The sequence below is a fragment of the Pogoniulus pusillus genome, chromosome 19 (genome assembly GCF_015220805.1).
Source record: "Pogoniulus pusillus isolate bPogPus1 chromosome 19, bPogPus1.pri, whole genome shotgun sequence".
Taxonomy (NCBI): Eukaryota; Metazoa; Chordata; class Aves; order Piciformes; family Lybiidae; genus Pogoniulus; species Pogoniulus pusillus.
Window position 1 is genome coordinate 12,232,012 of NC_087282.1, and position 20,168 is coordinate 12,252,179.

Genomic DNA, 20,168 nt, shown 5'->3' on the forward strand with positions numbered 1-20,168 from the left:
CCAGGCCTTTCACCAGCTTTGTTGCCCTTCTCTGGACACGTTCCAGCACCTCAACATCTCTCTTGAATTGAGGGGCCCAGAACTGGACACAGTACTCAAAGTGCTCTCAAACAAGGAATCATGCTCCCACTGTGAGAGAAACAAAGTTCTCCAACATCAGCAGATAAAAAACTTTAAAAACATAAATAAATAGCAAAACCTCCCACATTTACAGACAATTTTAAAGCTGCACCTGCTATTGTACAGCTTTCCTTCCCCACAAGGCTGAGGGAGTATCTACCTGGGCAGAAAGCAAGCTTAGTGCTTCTCTAAGGGTTCTGAAAAAAGGAAGCCACAGAATTGTCTGAGCTGCTTTTCTATGAACCACTTGGTTTTACAGACATGCCTTCACTCACCACTTGCAAGAGGTTGCAAGAGGTTGCTGTGACATAATGTCAATAGAAGTAGGAAGCATGTTCACAGAATCACAGAATCCCCGGGTTGGAAGGGACCTCAAGGATCATCTGGTCCAACCTTCTTGGCAAAAGTATGGTCAAGACAAGCTGGTCCAGCACCATGTTGAGCTCTATCTTCAAAAGTGTCCAAGCCTGAGGACTCCACCAGTTTCCTGGGGAGATAATTTGATTATTCCAATGGCTGAGTGCCCCTGTTCTGAAAAAAATCTTCCTCTTGCGTTCAAGGAATCCTCCCAGGAGTAACCTGTCCCCATCACACCTTTTTCCATGTAATTCCATGTAAAAACAGGAGTATCTTATTTTGTAGCCACCCTTTAAGAACTGGAACATGGTGACATGTTTGGTGTGTTCCTTTCAAGGCTGAACAAACCCATGTTAGAAGAAAACCTGTGAGAAAGAAGTTCCATCCTCTCAGCAGGCAATAACATGACTACTGGTCACACCACACTCCTGCAAGACCTCTATTTCTGCCCAGTCACAGCTGATCAACAAGAAACTTCTCCAAGTTTGGTTTAGTTTGCTGGGGGTTGCCTTTTCCATTTCAGAATCACAGAATTGTTTTAGTTAGAGGAGACCTCTAACATCATCAAGCCCAACTTTCAGCCCAACAGCACCATTAACACCTGAGGAAATGGTGACTCCACCACCTCCCTGGGCAGCCTGTTCCACTGCCTGAACACTCTTGAAAGAAACATTTCTTTTTTCCCTAACCTCAACCCTGAACCTCCCTGACACAATTTCAGGCCATCTCCTCTTATTCTATCCCCTGATACTAGAGAGAAGAAACCAACTTCAAGCTAGGGTCGGAGTGGCTGGAGAGCAGCCAGACAGAGAGGGATCTGGGGGTGCTGATTGATGCCCGCCTGAACATGAGCCAGCAGTGTGCCCAGGTGGCCAAGAGAGCCAGTGGCATCCTGGCCTGCATCAGGAATGGTGTGGCCAGCAGGAGCAGGGAGGTCATTCTGCCCCTGTACTCTGCACTGGTTAGACCTCAGCTTGAGTGCTGTGTTCAGTTCTGGGCCCCCCAGTTTAGGAGGGACATTGAGATGCTTGAGCATGTCCAGAGAAGGGCAACGAGGCTGGGGAGAGGCCTTGAGCACAGCCCTACGAGGAGAGGCTGAGGGAGCTGGGATTGGTTAGCCTGGAGAAGAGGAGGCTCAGGGGAGACCTTATTGCTGTCTACAGCTACCTGAGGGGTGGCTGTGGCCAGGAGGAGGTTGCTCTCTTCTCTCAGGTGGCCAGCACCAGAACGAGAGGACACAGCCTCAGGCTGTGCCAGGGGAGATTTAGGCTGGAGGTGAGGAGAAAGTTCTTCCCTGAGAGAGTCATTGGACACTGGAATGGGCTGCCCGGGGAGGTGGTGGAGTCGCCGTCCCTGGGGCTGTTCAAGGCAGGATTGGACGTGGCACTTGGTGCCATGGTCTAGCCTTGAGCTCTGTGCTAAAGGGTTGGACTTGATGATCTGTGAGGTCTCTTCCAACCCTGATGATACTGTGTGATACTGTGATACTGTGATCTCGCACCTGACTGCAGCCTCCTGTGTGGGAGCTGTAGAGAGCTCTGAGGTCTCCCCTCAGGCTCCTCTTCTGCGGACTGAAGGACCCCAGTTCCCTCAGCTGCCCCTGCACTTCCAAGCTGCAAACAGGTATTCTTCCAAACTACTTAACGCTATTTAATGGCAAAACTTCCCTGCAGAAAACCCTCACATGAATCAGACACTCAGGGCCAGGCCCAGACCCTGGCCCAGGCGCGTCCTGCCCCCTCAGCCACCTGCTGCCCACCCACGCGTGGCCCTGCTCAGCTATGCCCCACAGGCCTGCTCCTAGGACAGGTAAATGGTCACAGAGAAGGGCCCCAAACCCCTGCCTCACCCCCTCCAGCTCCCTGCTCCCCGAGGCCCCGCTGACCTCGGGCACCTTCCCCTGCAGCTGAGCTCTCCTCACAGCGCCGCCGGACGCAGGGCTGCTTACCCGGGCCCCGCGGCACACCGAGGCGCGGCCGCCCGCCACACCGCGCCCGCCGCAGCACGGCGAAGGGAGCCGTGGCGCCGGCACCGCCGCTCGCAGCCCAGGCCCGACGCTGGCCCCGCGCTGGGCCCGGGCTGGGGCGGGGGGGAACGAAGGCCGCGGCCCTGCGAGCGCGGCTCCGCCCCGGGAGGCGGCAGCTGCCGAGCGGCGGTGAGCGCCGGAGCAGGTCGGTGGGGAGGCGGCCGGGCGGTGGCGAGCGGAGGATGGCGGTGGCGGGGCCCGGCCTGGAACGGAACCAGGTACTCCCGATACCGGTCCTAGCGCCACCTTCCCTCACGGCCTCCCCGCCCCGGGGTTGGCCCTGCGCCGGCGCCACCGTGTCCCTGAGCCGGGCTCCATGCCCGTTAGGCAGCCAACGTGAGAACAAACTTTGGTTTTAATTAGCTTTTGCTTGCAGATAGCTGTGCCTGTTGTACCTGCAGTGGTGTCAGGCATGCGGCATCTCCCACCTCTCTGGGCAGCCTGAGCCAGGTTCTCACCACCCTCAGTCTCAAACATTTCATCCTTCTCTGTGGTCTAAATCTCCCTCTTTTACTTTAAATCATCACTCCTTGTCCTGTCACAACAGGCCCTGCTCCCAAGTCTGTTCCCAGCTTTCCTGTAGGTCCCACTGAAGTCCTGAAAGGCCACCAGAAGGTCTCCCTGGAGCCTTCCCCAGGCTGAAGAACCCCGACTCTCTCAATGTCTCTGCTGTGCTGAGAACTGCAGAGCTGGCCCCAGTACCGCAGATGGGGTCTCAAGAGAGAGGAGCAGAGGGGCAGGATCCCCTCCCTCCACCTGCTGCCCACACTGCTGGGGACCAGCGCAGGACATGGCTGGCTGTGGGCTGGGAGTGCACACTGCTGGATCGTGAGCAGCCTTTCACCCCACAGCAGCCCCAAGTCCTCCTCCACAGGGCTGCTCTCCAGCCCTTCACTCCCAGCCTGGGTTGACACTGGGGATCATGTGCTTGGGTGGGTAATGACACCAGGCTGTTGGATTGGGGTACCATGGACTTCATGGGCAGCCTGATCCCTACCTGTTCCTGCTGGTTTTGATGTAGCTACAGCCTTTGATGGCACACTGTCATGGATATAAGGTGCAAGAAGTTTGTATTTCAGGAGATGAAGTCAGCCAGGAGCTTGAGGTCCAGTTTCAATGGGCACATTGTGATAAAAACAACTTGTCTGTGTACTGGGTTCTTGGGTTAATATTACTCTTTCAGGTTAGCTAATACCACTTCTTCTTTAAAGAATGTAGTTCTGTTTATCCTGAAAAGCTTATTCTTAAGTTCTGGGATGCACAGTGTGTTGTCTGTCACAGTGAAGTATTTCGTTCTTGTAAGCACCCTGTGTTGTATGTGAGCTGATCTGCCAATGTCTTGTCTTGGTTGAGATCCTTAGGATGGAGATCTTGTCTTCTCTCATGTTTGATTAAGTGCAGCTCAGGTGGCCAAGGGAGCCAATGACATCCTGGCCTGCATCAGGAGCAGTGTGGCCAGGAGGACAAAGGAGGTTGTTCTTTCCCTGTGCTCAGCACTGCTCAGGCCACACCTTGAGTGCTGTGTCCAGTTCTGGGCTCCTCAATTCAAGAGAGATGTTGAGATACCGAAGGTGTCCACAGGAGGGCGACAAAGCTGCTGAGGGGCCTGGAGCACAGCCCTGTGAGGAGAGGCTGAGGGAGCTGGGGGTGTGCAGCCTGCAGCAGAGGAGGCTCAGGGCAGAGCTCATTGCTGTCTACAACTATCCGAAGGGAGCCTGTAGCCAGGTGGGGTTGGTCTTTTCTGCCAAGCAACCAGCAATAGAACAAGGGGACACAGTCTCAAGCTGTGGCAGGGCAGGTCTAGGCTGAATGTTAAGAGGAAGTTGTTGCCAGAGAGAGTGATTGGCTTTGAAATGGGCTGCCCAGGGAGGTGGTGGAGTCACTGTCCCTGGAGGTGTTCAAAAAGAGACTGAATGAGGCACTTAGTGCCATGGTCTGGTTGATTGTCTAGGGATGGGTGCTAGGTTGGACTGGATGAGCCTGGAGGTCTCTTCCAACCTGGTTGATTCTATGATTCTGTGTTAGCAGCTCAAGTGATCTTGTTTCCTTCGCAGAAAGGAACTTGTGTGCTGCAGCTATACCTATAACATAGAGTTTGGCCAGGATAATGAGACAGATCCAGTGTTGGAGGGGAGTAAATAAATGCACTGATGCAGTAGAGTGTGAAGCAAAGTGAAATAAACAGGTCTGCATACCTATTGTTCAAGTGTTTCAAGATGCAGATGTTCAGTGCTTTTTGCAGAGAGTGGGCTGTGTGGTGCTGGCCCTTTTCATTTTCATCTAGCTTGCTACAAGAAATTAAGCTACACCTGAAAAATGCTTTTACTTTTTCCATGCCTACAAATGATAGTAGTGATCAGAAAGGTGTGCAATTTGAAGTGGAAGGGGCGATTATCTCTACTGCAAGAAGCAGGAGTCAGATGAATACCAATGAGACTCAGTCTGTCAACACTATGGAAGGAGGCAAATGTAATTAAGAGAGCAGATACCATTTAGATCAGCAAAATCTGCATTGTGCACTAAGCCTCTCCAGCCCAAAGATTCACCTTTCATTGATTGCTCCATGTTGTGTTTCTCTTCTCAGGAAAGTAATGTTGCAAACAAGCTGGCAAGCACCCAAGCTGAGTAAGATCAGTGTCTGGAAGAATCTAAAGAGGTAAGCTGACAGTTTTCCTGCTCTGGGTTATAAATGATGGTGGAATAGGGTTGGGAGAAACATTATCTTTAAAATTTCTTATCAAGATACACAGAGAATAACTGAGAATAACAGATCCTCACAGTTCCCACTAAATACCCCCTTGGCAGCTTGATACTTCATTGTATATCATGGTCCATTTTTTCATGGTAACAGTCGACAGTGGACTGTTACTGGCCTGGCTGGTATTTGAATTTATTGCCTAGAGGTTAAAAGCTTTGTAGTTTCATGTTCTCAGTCCTTTTTAAAATTCATCATTTTGGAGCGTGGAAAATATATTGTTCTATCAAGCTCACTCCTCTGACATTTATTCAGTGAAGAGTGGGATCCTAATAATAAAGGCTTTAGATCTGAACCCCAGGATATAGATATTCTGGGAGGAGTGGCTGACACACTTGAAGGCTGTGCTGCCATCCAGGCTGGAATGCTGGGCAGGGAGAAATCCAGTGAAATTCAGCAAGGACAGGTATAAAGTCCTGCATCTGGGGAAGAACAAGACTGTGAATCACTACAGATTGGGGGCTGATCTGTTAGAGAGCAGCTCTGGGGAAAAGGACTTGGGAGTCTTTTACTCTAGCAGACAGCAGGATGACCATGAGACTTTGTGGCCAAGAAGGCCAATGGGGTTCTGTGGTGCATCGAAACTGTGGCTAGCAGGTCAAGGGAGGTTCTGCTGCCCCATGCTCTGTTCTAGCTGGGCCACATCTGGAGTACTGGTCCAGTTCTGGGTCTCCCAGTTCAAGGGCACAGACTTGCTGGGGGAGGTACAGCAAAGGGCTACAAAGAGGCTAAGGGGACTGGAACGTATCTTTGATGAGGAAAGGAGGTGGTGGAGTCGCTGTCCCTGGAGGTGTTCAAGAAAAGCCTGTATGGGGCACTTAGTGCCATGGTCTAGTTGATTGGACAGGGCTGGGTGCTAGGTTGGCCTGGATGAGCTTGGAGGTCTCTTCCAACCTGGTTGATTCTATGATTCTATGAAAGAGTGAGAGGATTTGGGCTTTTTAGTTTGGAAAAAGGAAGATGGAGGGGGGATCCCATCAATGCTGAGCGATACTTCAAGGGTGGGGGTCAGGAATGTAGGACCAGGCTCTATTCAGTGGTGTTCAGTGACAGGACAAGGGATAACATGCACAAACTTGAACATAAGAAGTTCCATCTAAACATGAGGAGGAACTTCTTTAATTTAAGGATGATGGAGCCCTGGAGCAGGCTGCCCAGAGAGGTGGTGAAGCCTTCATCTCTGGAGAGATTCAAAACCCATCTGGACTTGTTCCTGTATGACCTCCTCTAGGTGAACCTGCTTGGCAGGAGGGCAGGACTCAATGATCTCCAAAGGTACCTTTCAACCTCTACCGTTCTGCGATTCTGTGATTCAGTGGTCTTCCTTAAACCAGGTCACTGTGGTTCTTTTTGTTTCTGGGAAGCAAATATGTTGAAGGGCACCATTATGTGAGGAATTATTTGTTTTTGAAGGATCTGTGGGTGATAATAGATGGCTCAACCCAGTTGTGTCAGAAGGCATTAAGATTTCTGTCCACTAAAGCCACGGGGGTGGTCCTATATAGAGCCATAAATAATAATGTGTGAGCAGCAGTGACAGGTTTGTGCTGCAGCTCATCTCTTTATCATATGTTAGATTAAATTTAAACACAGTTGTTGAATTCCTTTGTGTGGCTAAATGCTTTCTGATGTCTCCTTCTATTAATGTTGTAATATCCCCTTTTAACCAGAGGGCTGCATAAGAATTTAGGCTTGCTCTCTGCGTTTCTCCAATAATCATCATCTCATTAATGTTGCCAGCAGAACTAATTGGGCTGTCACAACGAGGTTAGGTATCCAGTTGGAGAATTATGGTGTGAGGCCAGTGAAATTAAACTTGTTCTGGGGGTGGCAAAAGTTGATATGACTCATTTGGTGATTGTCCCCCTCTACTCAGCACTGGTGAGGCCACACTTCAAATTCTGGGTTCAGTTTCACACCTTTCACTCCAAGAAGGACATTGAGAGGCTGGAGCATGTTCAGGGAAGGGCAATGAAGCTGGTAAAGGGTCTGGAGAACAGGGGTGGTGAGGAGCAGCTGAGGGAACTGGGGCTGTTTGGCTTGGGGAAAAGGAAGCTGAGGGGAGACCTTCTGGCCCTCTACAACTCCCTGAAAGGAGATTGGAGTTGGTCTCCCAAGGAACATGTGACAGAACAAGAGGAAATGGCCTCAAGTTGATCCAGGGGAGGTTTAGATTGGACATGAGGAATACCTTCTTCTCCTTGAGGGGCTGTCAAGGCGTGGCGCAGGCTACTCAGGGCAGTGGTGGAGTCCCCATCTCTGAAGGAGTTCCAAAGCCATGGAGATGTGGTGCTGAGGAATGTGGTCTTGTGGTGATCTGTCAGTGCTGAGTCAATGGTTGGACTCCATGATCTTAAAGGTGTCTTCCAACCCAAACAGTTCTCTGATTAATCAGATGCTTATCAGCATTATCCTGTATGAGAGGCAGGTATTTCAAAGTTGGTTTTGGTAAGTTCTGGAATATGAAGGACAAATGCAAGAACTCTTATGAAATTTCTAAGCATTTGTTGACAGCTCAAAGTACAATAAAGGTTTCCTTTATCACCACAGACATTGAAAGTCCTGCCAAGCAGCACCTAGACACCATAAATCATTGATGAGAGTGGAGAGTTTCAAACCATGACAGAGGAAACATTCTAGGGCATGCAGCACCTCAGGAAGTCATTGTTCTGGGACTGCTCTATTTAAAATGGTCATTTCAGTGTCCATTAATTCCCATATCTAATTAAGAAATTGATTGATCTTTGCTTAAAGTGACTGGCTGGTGTCCATGGCAGAGCAGAAATGTGCATACAAATGACATGGTAGAAGTGGCCACTGAGTATCAGACTGAAAAAAACCACAGGCTTCTATTTGTAGGCAGCTGCTGTTCATTGCGCTTTGGCTGGTAGCAAGAAACCACATTTAGCTGCATTTTCACTAGGCTGTATGGTGGAGAAAAGAGGGCTAAAAAACTCTTGTGAAAAAGTTACAAACTGCTTCATCCTGTCTTGTCCTTGGGCAGAGCAGCATCTATGCAGGCAGGTGTAGTTTTGTCTTGGGGAGAAACATCCAGGGAGGAGCCTGGTTGAGAAGAGCAGGACAAGTGTCTTCCGTATGCAGACTGCACACACAGCCTGCAGATTTCCTTCTGAGTCCTTTCTCCTTACAACAGTGAGAGATTGCTATAACCTTATGGGAAAACATCTGAGCAGGCAACAAGGCTCCACTGATGTTAGGTTAAAATATATACTCGTGTATGTCCAAACACAGACATTTCCATTAGAGCATCCAAACTCCTCACCAGGGTTGGAGAAGTGATGTGGTTGTGGGAAGAGCAGAGAGGAGGCTGACCAGATGTTCGACAGGAGTTTCTTAGAGAGGTACTAAAACTTGGAGTGGAGAAGAGTTAGAGTTAAATCCATGTTGTACTTCCCAAAGTACCTCACTGGAGCCTAAAAACCTAGGATCATATAGACTGAAGCTCTAAATCAAGTCTTTTGCTCTACACTTGATTTTTTGTATCTGTATAGGTTCAGTGCTGCTTTCAACAGCAACTTAGTGGAAGAAAGTTCCAATCCATAGGATCATAGAATCACTCTGGTTGGAAAAGATCTTCAAGATAATCCAATCCAATCTAACTATTCTCTAACTGAAATCTGATGCTAAATCATGTCCTTCAGCACCATATCTCTGCATCTTTTAAACATCCTCAGGAATGGGGATTCAACCACCTCCCTGGAGAGCCTTTTCCAGTGTTTGAGAATCTTTTCAGTGAAGAGGTTTCTTCCAACAGCTAACTTGAACCTCTCCTGGTGCTACTTGAGGCTGATTCCTCTTGTCCTATTGTTTGTTTCTTAGGAGAAGAGACCAGCCCCCACTGGGTTCCAGCCTCCTATCAGGGAGCTGTAGTGAGCTACCAGGTTTCCCTTCAGAGGCTGAACAACCCCAGTTCCCTCAACTGCTCCTCACCAGACTTCTTCTCCAGACCCTTCACCAGTTTCATTGCTCCTCTCTGGACCAGCTTCTGCACAAGAGCTCCATAAAATCATAGTGCCATGGTCTAGTTGACTGGATAGGGCTGGGGGGTAGGTTGGACTGGATGATCTTGGAGGTCTCTTCCAACCTGGCTGATTCTCTGATTCTATGATCCAGTCCAAGCTATCCCCCCAGCCCTATCCAATGATCCTCTTGCTTTCAGAGACCCACAAAGATGTTGGCTTTTACCCTTATATGCACTGTTTTAATTTTCCCCCAGGCAGAGTTAGTGGATCTGCCTTCAAGGGAATGCTGCAAATAGTTGGCTATTCAAGACCTGTTTCTGAGGAATGATGTGTTCCCTTAGATGGGCAGGTTGTTGTTATCTTTCCTGAACATGACCTTAAGAGAAGATCTGAGAAACCCACAGAGTAAACATGTGAGGTTTGCTTAATTTTCTTCTCTCCTTTCATTATTTTTGCTCAATGATTTCCCCGTGGGCCATCCCCATGAATTCCTAGCATGTTGCTATGGGGAGAGCTTGCAGAGGGAAAGACAAAGTCATCATAGATTTTCCATGGATCGATACTAGACTTACCAATCAGTTTTCTGCAGGAATAGGTTGACTCTTCTGGGGAATCATTCAGGATTTACATCCAACTGAAGAGTTGTTTTGACACTTCAGAAAGCGCATTAATTTACAAGTTGCAGCTTCTCGTGCTGCCAGTCTGTTTAACCCATCCTGTTTCCATCTGTTGTGAAAACACAGCATTTATCTCTTCTTCAGCTAGATTTTGAGATGCTATTTGTTGTGATATTTAGGTGTCCTACACATGCTGTAAGCCATAGAAGCAAAGTTCTTTCTGCTCTTCTTCTTATAATTCTTTATTGGTGGATGTCAAGGGTTGTGGCTGGGCCAGCCACTAAAGGAGTGCCAGAGACTCTCCATGAACCTCTCTGATTCCCAAAGGGAAGAGAAAGGGAAGAAGGGAAAGAAACTGATGGGCTGGGAAAGAAACTAAACCAGATGGGGTGGAAAGAACAATCCCACAGAATAGAGACAAAGAGACACAAGTCAGCATGGAACCCAAGCCATGGTGCCAGTGGCATCACCATTGGAACCACTGGTGCTGGGGGCAGGCACTGGGCAAGTTCCCAGACAGGGCTCAGCAGCAGATAGAAAACAATTCGGGAGCTGGATTTTGGAGCTGGATCTAGGAACACAAGAGATCAGGATAGAAGGCAGAAGGGACAGAGTCCTCCTGGGACACTAGCCAGGGAGAACATGTGTGGAGGTATTTGAGAACTTCAGGATCATCACCTAACTTATATCTGCTACTCTTAAATAGGCTCTCTAATATTTTACAGTGCTTTCCACTGTCCTGCTTAAGCTGTAGCATTTAGACTTTGTATTAAGCTATTGTGTTAAGCTTGCTTGAAACACAACTGATGTTTCTAGCTCCTGTGGGATCTGTAGCTGGAGGTGATCAGACAAACCACTCAGTGCTCTGTGAAATGTCCTGATAGGCTGTGCTGAGTAATGCTGCTGCTATTAAATCAATGTATCATTCTTTCCAGTGTATATTGGTGGTAAAACCCCTACACCTCTAAACTTACTAACTCTGAAATCCCATACATTGAATGGGCCTCACAGAATCCTGTCATAATGGGGGTTGGAAGAGACCTCTGGAGATCATCCAATCCAACCTTCTAAAGCAGGGTCACCCACAGCATCTTGACCAGGATCACAATGTCCAGCTGGGTTTGGAAGCCCTCCAGAGAAGGAGACTCCACAACCTCTCTGGGCAACCTGCTCCAGGGCTCCAGCACCCTCACACCAAAGAACTTTCTCCTCCTGTTCGGATGGAACCTCCTGGGCTCCAGTTTATGCTCATTGCCCCTTGTCATGTTCTGGGCATTGCTGAGAAGAGTCTGGCCCCATCCTCTTGCTCCCCACCCTTTGACTGTTGCTGAGTGTTGATCAGATCCCTTCTCAGGCTGCTCTTCTCCAGGCTCACCAGTCCAGGCCTTTGCTCCTCACAGAGATGCTCCAGGCCCCTCAGCATCTCTGTGGCCCTTACTGGGCTCTCTCCAGTAGTTCTCTGTCTCTCATGATCTCAGATGTACATTTTGGTGAGCTTTGTGATTTTGATCTGCAGTTATTACTGGCTGGCAGGACAGTCTAGCAGGTGCATGCATGTGCCTAGAATGTCTTAAAAACACACTGAAGCATAGATATGGGCACACATTTTGCACTGACTCATCATGCAGCTCTGAAGAATGTTCCAAACATTAACTGCTCTCAGCAGACATATGAAACAAGGATTGATGCTGCCACATGATGAGGGAGGAATCAAAGGCATAAAGAGTAAATTACTCCTTTAAGGTCAGACAAAATGACAGCTGAAATTCCAGGATTCCACTGGTGGCACTTCCTGCTGTGACAAGATGAATGCTCTTGCTCGTTATCTATTTCCTTATTATCCTTTGATAATGAAAAGTTGACTAATTGGTGATGTTATCACTTGGAGTGAATCACCATATCACAGCATTCTCAAATACACATCAGATGAGAACTTTATGCCTTTTCCCCCAGTTTAAGAAGCCCACTGATGGATATTTATGAGATTCTGATCCTTTTGAGTTGCTGAGCCACCTACAGAGAGAGCAGAGAGACAGCAGAAAGCTGACATTGACTTTGGCAGACAGGTTAAATGGTGTTGTGCAAAGGGGTTCTCCAGTGCCTGTGCATGGAGGAGGATTTTCAGCCTAAGGAATATCTCACCAATGTTGTCAACTGCATTTAATGTCTCCTGATGTGAGCTGGAGAGATTTATTCTGTCTCTGAAAGAAGCATGAGCACAGGCAGGCCAGACTGATCTCTGGTGTCAGGGTTTGGGGATGAAAAAGGAAAGAAAAAGCAAAACCAGTGACTTTAGTTTCAAGACAGTCACTTGAGGGCTCCATGTGGATCCTGGAGGAAGATCGGAGTCTGATTTGGTTTGACTCCACATAGCCGTGAGCCAGATGTTCAGATCTGCAAGTTCCCAACTTTCCTTTCAGTGAGTTACTAGTTCAGATCTGGCAAACACAACTGCCTGGGAACCTTCTTGAGCTGCTGAGCATCTTTCAGGTTACTTGGATATCAGGAAGTTGTTGATTCTTACACAAAAAAAAAGATCCTGTGTGAGGAGCTTGGAGCCCCAGCAAATTCTGTGGTGAATTGCACTGTGCTAAAGGACTTTGGTAGCCGCCACCCTGACCCAGACTTTAACCTGCACTGCTGACTAGGTCCATGAAAACAGGAGAGTACAACTGTGCAGCTGCCTTTGTTGAGGATGGGGTAAATGAGTTGTTCTGTATTGATAGGACAAGAGGAACAGCCTCATGTTGGACCAGGGGAGGTTTAGGTTGGACATGAGGAACAATTTCTTCCCAAAAAAGAGTTGCCAAAGCCTGGATCAAGCTGCCCAGGGCAGTGGTGGAGTCCCCAACCCTGGAGGAGTTTCAAAGCCAGGGAGATGCGGTGCTGAGGGACATGATTTAGCAGTGACCTGGCAGTGCTGGGTTAACAGTTGGTCTCCATGATCTTCAAGGTCTCTCCCAACTAAAATGATCTGTAATTTTATGAAATACACAAAACCAGCAGACTTGGCTCAGCCCTGGTGTGCACCTTTGAGTAAATCATTCTGCCCTGTGCCAGTAGACCAAATCTCCAGCAGGAAAATGAACTTGATGATGTGATTCTAATTAGTTTCTTGATTTAATGGCAGTAATTTGACTTTCAGGATGGCAGTCATTGCCCCAGCTAGCAGCAATAATAGACCTGGATTCCTTAAAGGCCCATTTGTGGTGCATCCTCTGTTGAACCTTAAGCAATAACAAGCAGAAGCCTGTAGTTACTTTACAGCGGTGGCATTTATGCAGTTAAAAGTGTCAGGGTAGCTGGCCTGAGCTTGATGGCTGGGAGCTGCCAGTGTAAGAAATAAAATCCTCATATAGTTTGGATTGATTCATTCTGAGATGAGCTTTTTCTTTTCCTTGCTGATTTAAACACCTGGAAGTTAAACCCCTCATAAAATTAGCAAGAGGCAAACAAAATCTTCACGGAAATTAAACAGCATGGGATGGGATGTGTTTACACCAGGAGAAAAGCAGAATGACTCCACAGAAGATAATTAAAAGCAACTGTAACAAGTGAGCTGATCTCTTTAATAACCTAATGGGCCAAGTGTCATTAAAGTGTCATTCTATTTTGGGTGCCCCGACTCCAAATGCTTTCAGAAATCATCTTTAAGCTGGAGAGTTCAAAAAACTTGTAGGCTTAGTTACTTTGCAGTTAAACTTCTCTGAAGGAGCCCAAAGCTGGGCCCAGTGCTCCAGATGTGGCCTCATTAGGGCAGTGTAGAGGAGGAGATCCAACCTCAAACTGCTGCATGGATTCAGCTGGGGGAAGTTGTTTACCCCAAGAAAGATCTGAAGGTTTTGGCTGATCTGGCATCTCCTTGTCAAGCTTTCATGACGCCTATATCTCCACCTGCCCTTCCTTTGTCCTGTGTTCAAGAGAATGTGCCATTATTATTTCTAGCATCTGTTTACCTTGATAAGCTCTTCACACTGTGGAACACTCACAGCTACAAGGCCCTGAGCTTTCAAACTCTTTGTTCATAGAGCACCTCCTGACTTCTCTCATAGCTCAACTTCAGAAACTCTGCTAGATTGTTCCTCAGTTTTGAAAAGTCATGTGCAGGTTTTAGTCTTCCTAGTTCTGGATGGTAATAGGGAGTTTCTGCTCAGATGTTTCTTCTGAAAGGTTCACAACTTCTGAACGTGTTTCAGTCATGGAAAGATCATTTTGCTGGCACTGTGCATTCCTAGCCCAGAGCCAGCTGTGTCCTGGGCTCATCCTCAACAGCATGGGCAGCAGGTAGAGGGAGGGGATCCTGCCCCTCTGCTCCGCTGTGCTGAGACTTGCAGTGCTGGAGTCCTCAGCACAGCAGAAACACAACAGGGTTGTTCAGCCTGGAGAAGAGAAGGTCCTGTGAAAACCTTAGAGCAGACTTCCTGTGTTTGAAGGGGACTGCAGGTGAGCTGGAGAGCAACTTGTTACACAGGCATGGAGTGACAGGATGAGGGGTGATGGCTTCAAACTGGAAGAAGCTGGAGTTGGATTAGACAGGAAGAAATGCTTCCCCAAGAGGCTGGTGAGGCACTGGAGCTGGTTGCACAGGGAAGTCATGAAGGCTTCAAGCCTGGAAGTGTTCAGATCCAGGTTGAATGGAGCCTTGAGTAACCTGGTCTTGTAAGAGGTATTGTGCCCATGGCAGGGGTTGGAACTACATGATCTTTGATGTGCCTTCCAACCCAAACCATTCTGTGATTGCATGACTCTATGTGTGGCCATGGCTGGACATCACTGGGAAGATGGAAGCTATTTTCTATCTGCAGTGCACTGTTAAAACCAGCTCCAGTGCCCCTGACAACTTGTTATTCTAAGGTGCAGATCAGGAAGACAACAAAGAACAAATCACAGTCAGAGCAGAGCCTGAGATATTAAAGCCATAATTCAGGAACAAAGCTGACAGAGCGAGAGGAGAGAGCAAAAGCCTGGCACCATTTGCATGTAACAGAAGCTGCTGTGCGTCTGTGTCACTGCATCCTGCCTGAGTACAGTCACTTGTCCTTACAACAGGGGCTTGTCATTTGGGTCTTGAGCAGTATGAGGGAATATTAAACACAGCGGGGAAAAGGAGGCTGAGGGGAGATCCTCTGGCTCTCTACAGCTCCCTGAAAGAAGGCTGAAGACAGATGGTGGTCAGCTGCTTTTCCCAAGGAACAAGTGACAGAACAAGAGGAAATGGCCTCAGGTTGCACGAGAGGAGGTTTAGGTTAGATATGAGGAACAATTTCACCATGGAAAGAGTTCTCAAGACCTGGAACATCCTGCTCAGGGCAGTGTTGGAGTTCCTATCCCTGGTGGGCTTTAAAAGCCATGGAGATGTGATGCTGGGAGACATGGCTGAGTGGTAACCTGACAGTGCTGGGTTAATGGTTGGACTTCTCCTACAAAACCCATTCTTTGATTCTGCCCTTTCCCTTGCCACAGGTCAGGGGTCTTTGTGTTTGTCATCCTCTGATTCAAACTTCTCCCCAAACCACCAAGTTAAACTCTTCTGACCAAAGTTCCCCTTGCCAAGAGGAGCCTCTCCAAAATTCCTGCAGTGAATGATGCTGCAGTTCTCCCAAAGTTACTTTGTCCTGCCAGAAGGACCTGAAGCACAAAGCCATGCAGTAAGCCATGTGAAATCCAGTCTGCCTCTGCTTTTGTATGGATGTGTCATAACACTGCGAGACTTCTGCTCAGCCACCTGAAAACCTTCTGCCAGAGCAGCTTCATCATTTGGTTTCTCTCTCTGATTCCTTAGAGAAGAAATCCTACCCTGGCTCACTCCCACAGCTGCTGCTCTTTGGATGACTACAGTGTGAAGGCATAAGATGCTCCAGAACATTGTTATCCTGATGACATCCAGGGGATTGTGGTGAGGATTATTTGCATTCCTTTGTCACTGTCACATAAGAGGTAACAACCTCTGTGAATTCTGCTTGCCACAAACAAAGAATTCTGTGCTCTTGCTAGTAAACCTGAAGCAGTGCTTTAAAATATTAGACTGGACCTGCATGTAAGAACGAGAGAATCACAGAATCACAGCATTTTGAGAGTTGGAAGCTATCTCTGGGGATCACCCAGTCCAACTCCACTACTAAATCAAGGTCACCCATAGCAGCTTGCCCAGCATCACAATGTCCAGGTGACTTTGGAAGCCCTCCAGAGAAGGAGACTCCACAACCTCTCTAGGCAGCCTGCTCCAGGGCTCCAGCACCCTCACACCAAAGAACTTTCTCCTCCTGTTCAGATGGAACCTCCTGGATTCCAGTTTGTGCTCATTGCCCTTTGTCATATTCTGGTCATTGCTGAGAAGAGTCTGGCCCCATTCTCTTGCCCCCCACCCTTTAGCTGAGGATGAGCATTGATCAGATCCCCTCTGGGGCTGCTCTTCTCCAGGCTCAGCAGCCCCAGGGCTCTCAGCCTTTGCTCCTCACAGAGATGCTTCAGGCTCCTCAGCATCTTCGTAGCCCAGATAAACCTAAAGATGAAACCATTTCCCTGGATGTTGTAGCATATGGAATACTTGTACAGTGCTAAGGTTTCCTTTCTCCTCTGGTGCCAGGCAATAATTATGATATATATTGCACAGAACTCAAAATGTAAGACCAAGAGCAATTAATTCTGAGCTCAGATGAGTCCTGGGTGATTTCCAGCATCCTTCTTGTTACATAGCAAACAGGTAGCCGAAAGCATGTAGCTATTTAAAGCATCATCTCTTCACACAATAAAGGAATCTGGGTGTCGGAAAGAGCAAACCAACCACCGCCTGAAAAACGAGGTCTCATTAAAACACCTCTAGTTAGCAAGCCAGAAACACACCCAAAGTCCCTGCTGCAAGAGATGCTGTGCTGCTCACGCTGAGTTCTTCTCCCTGATGGCCCTGCTGGCAGTATTTGTACCTTACTTGTATTCTGGTGATAAATTTAGGAGCAGATGCAGGCAACATAATAGCCCTTCTCTTTTTATCCTACCTGTTCTTACTCATATTATTGTCTGCTCCTTATTTGAAACTCCCTAAGCTATTTGCCTCCATAATTTCAGTTTTATTCATACTCTAGGGGCTGAGGAAACAGAGTGCAGTGTCTCCTGCAAGAAAAATCCAAGTGATTTTTTTTTCTGCAGCTGCAATTTAATCTACTCTAAGTGGTACCTCAGCTCCCCAGTGCTTTACTTACCAAAGGTTAGCTCTGGTGCTGGAAATAGAAGATATTTTATCATTTCTGTGCAAGTGTGTACAGGCAGAAATGCAAATCTGTGCAAGCTCCAGGATTCATCTGAGATGCTAATAGAATTATAGAGCTCCCCAGCTATAGATCTTCCAATCTGAAGAACACATGGTGCTCATCACACCTTCCCAGACCTAACAACTGTAGAATCATAGAATGTATTGGATTGGAAAAGAAGGCTCCAGAGAGCCCTTAGAGCAGCTTTCCAGTACCTGAAGGGGTCCACAAGAAAGCTGGAGAGGGACTTTTGACAAGGGCTTATAGTGCTAGGATGAGAGGCAATGGCTTTGAGCTGGAAAAGAGGAGACTTAGACTGGAGGTTAGGAAGAAATTATTTACAGTGAGAGTGTATCAAGATGGCCAGGGAAGAGGATGTCCCCTCCCTGGAGGTGTTCAAGGCCAGGTTGGATGAGGAGCAGCCCCCATGGCAGGGGGCTTAGAACCAGGTGATTTAAGGTCCCTTCTAACCCAAACGATTCTGTGATTCTATATATTCTGTTCTGTCTATGGAGGGGACCTCTAGAGGTCTGTCTGCTCTTCTAACAGCCTCTGAACATTCATTGTGATTACACAAAGAAAACGGCCTTGAATTTTACTGGGGGTGAGGGTGGTGCTTACCTTCTTCATCTCTACAGATGGCAGTCCCAGATGTGGGGCAGCCTTTCTCTTTAGTGCTTTGTTACACTCATAACACTCCTCAGGGGTAAGTCACCCTTCCTTACTCCAAAAGGAAGGAGACAAACCCACTCAGCACTCTCAGCCATAATACAGTGAACAGAAATAAAAAGAGGAGAAATCTCCCACTGCTTCCCTGAGAAGAGAGTACGGCTCAGCAGCAGCAAGCTCTGCTCTGAGTGGAATGATGCACAGCATTCACACAGCAGCTCTTTACCACCCAGCAATGAACTGCTCCTGTTCACAGTGCTCTAAATTCAATCACCCTTCAGGTAACCTAATTTGACACATCTCCCTCATCACATCTAAACATGCTCTTTATTTGCACAGTACAACAGGAGCTAACACCAAAATGAAGTTGGACAATCTAGTTTCTACTTCTGTCTGCAGCTATCTAAGGGCTCTGGATAAGCTTGCTTTCCTCTGCATCTACTACACCGTTCTGGCACATGGGCACATCACCAGTCACAGACATTGTCAGGAGTTTAATTTGCCCATATTTCAAAGTGAAATAATTTTAAATCTCTCAGTAAGATCTCCTGAAAATCTTCCACAGTGAAGATTCTGAGCTGCTCTGCATCTCTTGGATCTCTTGCCACAAAGGTGTCACTCGCAGCACAGTGACAAGGCCAAGATGTACAGGACCTGACTTTGTCACCTCCAGGCAACAGAAGTCCTGTTCCAACAATGACACCAAGTTGGGGAGGGAGGGAAGGAAGGAAGGAAGGAAGGAAGGAAGGAAGGAAGGAAGGAAGGAAGGAAGGAAGGAAGGAAGGAAGGAAGGAAGGAAGGAAGGAAGGAAGGAAGGAAGGAAAAAATGAAGAAGCTTGCCTGAAAAATATCATCCCAAGGATCATAGAATCAACCAGGTTGGAAGAGACCTCCAAGCTCAGCCAGTCCAACCTATCCCCCAACCCTATCCAGTCAACCAGACCATGGCACTAAGTGCCTCATCCAGGCTTTTCTTGAACACCTCCAGGGACGGTGCCTCCACCACCTCCCTGGGCAGCCCATTCCAATGCCAATCACTCTCTCTGTGCAGAACTTCCTCCTAACATCCAGCCTATACTTTCCCCAGCACAACTTGAGACTGTGTCCCCTTGTTCTATTGCTGGTTGCCTGGGAGAAGAGGCCACCCCCATCTGGCTACAATGTCCCGTTACTTGAAGCATCTCCTGGTGAGCAGGGCCTGGAAAGGTTACACAGGTCTGCCTAAACCCTCAGCTCACCTGGGGCCAGCAAAGCACCCAAGTTTGTTTAGAGAAGGATCCTGCAAGGCAAGTTAGGAACTGAGAAGCATGTTTACTGAATGGTAGCCTGAGGTGAAGTTTATATCTCTCAGGAGGCTCCAGCCACATAATTGCAAATACTTGTTATTTTTTCTGAACCTCCTAAGTCTAACTTGCAGTGATTAAACTAAAATTGCCCTCCCATATCTGCAGGAACACAAGTCTTAATAACAGCTCCTAAATCTCAATATCGTGTTCAGCCTTAGTCATCTGTTTAAAAAAGCAAACATCTGCAATCACATTCTCAACCAGCCAAGGGGCTGAAGTCTCCCTAGGGGACATGCTGGGTTAGAGAGAAATTTTGCTTAAAAAGGAAGCTTACACAAGCAGGATGAAAAATGCCAGCCGAAGACAGCAGCTCTGTGCTGTGAAACTGAACCAGAGCAACCAGGGGCTGCCTTCTGCATCTCTGCAGTGCCTGAATAACTAAACACTGACAATGGACTCTTCTCTATCCTTTGGGTGCCCTCAGAAGGATGTGACCCTCTCCTCTTCTCTTGTTCCACCCTACTGAAGTACTGGGTCTGGTTCTGGGCTCCTCAGTTCAAGAGAGACAATGAACCCAGGAGGTCCATCTGAACAGGAGGAGAAAATTCCTTGTTGTGATGGTGCTGGAGCCCTGGAGCAGGCTGCCCAGAGAGGTTGTGGAGTCTCCTTCTCTGGAGGGCTTCCAAAGTCACCTGGCCATTGTGATCCTGGGCAAGCTGCTGTGGGTGACTTAGCTTTAGCAGGGGTGTTGGACTGGATTACCTCCAGAGGTCCCTTCCAACCTCCACCATTTCATCATTCTGTGATCTCTAGGCTTACCCTAAGCGTCTGACTTAGTGACATATCATGCTGCTGCTCTGAGGGTATGCAAATCTCTGAGAGCTACTCACAGTAAAATCATAACTAGGAGGTCTGTAATCACCTTCCAGAGGTTCCTCTGTTCTTTCACTGACGCTGGAGAGACCCAAAGCAGACTAAGTATCTAACTGAAGCCATGGTTCATAACTGCACAGGCTTTGTTGGCTCTGCTTGATTAAAAGGTGCCTCTGCCTCTTCTCAGCTCTCAGTTGTGCCAGCCCTGCTCTTTCTGGGACCAAGCTCAGTGGCT

At 47.9% G+C, this 20,168-nt stretch overlaps 1 protein-coding gene and 1 long non-coding RNA gene across 17 annotated transcripts in view; one reads left to right on the forward strand and one right to left on the reverse strand.

Annotated features, from left to right (window-relative positions):
• C19H8orf48 (chromosome 19 C8orf48 homolog) overlaps window positions 1-2,511 on the reverse strand; it is a 115,399-nt gene extending 112,888 nt beyond the window's left edge. For 15 of the 16 annotated variants that reach the window (XR_010305776.1, XR_010305781.1, XR_010305779.1 and 12 more), the window contains exon 1: window positions 2,426-2,511. The gene's annotated coding sequence lies outside the window, so the exon portion shown is untranslated. Of the gene's footprint in view, window positions 1-2,362 lie in introns of all 16 variants that reach the window. The other variant, XR_010305777.1, reaches the window with a different exon arrangement.
• Window positions 2,512-2,582: 71 nt separating this feature from the next.
• LOC135183952 (uncharacterized) overlaps window positions 2,583-20,168 on the forward strand; it is a 54,298-nt gene continuing 36,712 nt past the window's right edge. The window contains exons 1-2 of the long non-coding RNA XR_010305788.1: window positions 2,583-2,721; window positions 5,088-5,159. This is a non-coding gene — a long non-coding RNA (uncharacterized LOC135183952). The remainder of the gene's footprint in view (window positions 2,722-5,087; window positions 5,160-20,168) is intronic.